The sequence below is a fragment of the Crocuta crocuta genome, unplaced genomic scaffold (genome assembly GCF_008692635.1).
Source record: "Crocuta crocuta isolate KB4526 unplaced genomic scaffold, BGI_CrCroc_1.0 scaffold179, whole genome shotgun sequence".
NCBI classification, from domain to species: domain Eukaryota; kingdom Metazoa; phylum Chordata; class Mammalia; order Carnivora; family Hyaenidae; genus Crocuta; species Crocuta crocuta.
Window position 1 is genome coordinate 2347198 of NW_027551568.1, and position 1085 is coordinate 2348282.

Here is a 1085-nt window from a genome sequence, read left to right on the forward strand (position 1 = left end):
GCCTGTAACCGGAGAGGCGCCGCGCGGGCCTGCTCCTGCCCCAGCCGGGACCCTCCCGCACCCCCCGCCTCCCCGGGACGGGCCGCGGGGCGGCCAGGCTGGAGGGTCCACCAGGGCGAGTGCGGGCCGTGCTCCCCTCCCCCAACACGCAGCAGGGCGCCGCGGGGGTGCCAGGAACCCAACCTGGGCGGACCCTCCGGACCCAGGGGCCCTCCTACCTTCCCCAGGTCGGCAGAGGCTGGGCCACCAGGTGCGAACAGTGTTGCTTCCGTTCCCCGGGCAGAGAGCAGTCTACCCTGTGTTGGGGGGAGCAGCCCTGGGAGGAGGCAGGGCCGGCACAGAGCCCCGGACTTGGGCATCTTGGTCTCAGTGAGCTGCTCTTGTGCATTCGGCGCCGGGAGCCTGAGGCTGCAGCTGTCTGGGGAGACAGGTGCCCTGGAGCAGGCCCAACCAAGCACCCCGGGGTCTGCGTGGGGTGCTGCGGGTGTGCATGCACGCCGCCTCACACGTGTGGGGCCACCGGGATGTCTTCCGGGTGCCTAGGGCATCTGGCATTTCCCTGGAGGGGTGTGGGGGCGCCCCCTGGGCCCCCTCCTGGGCCCGCGCCTCCTTCCCTCCCCTGGGCCTGCCCACGTCGCAGTTCAAGGGCCTGGTTTTGGTCATGGACGCGCTCTTCCTGCCTGGGCCCCAGCTGCCCCTCCAAGGGGCCCGGGGCTCGAAGTACCGCGCGTGCAGCCAGTCAGTTCTTCACGCAGAGACCCTGTGCCTGGGGCCCTGGGGGTCTGGTCTGGCGAAGCTCCGGGGAGGCCCGGTAGAGAAGGTGTAGGGGTGCGGACACCCAGCGGCCCCTGGGAGGCAGGGAATGGGGAGGTGCGGCTGGGCTGAGGGCAGCGGGGCAGAGGCCCTGGAAAGGTTGAAGAGGCTCCGGCCAGCCGTGCCTGGGGCTGGCGCAGGTTGCTGACGGTGGGGAGCAGGGGCCAGTGTGGGCCGAGGAGGCTCTTCAAGGAGGCGTCTGCGCCCCCTCCCCCCCAAGGCCTCACAGGTGGTCCTGTGGTCTTCCTCCTTCTTGTGGCCACGGTAGGGGA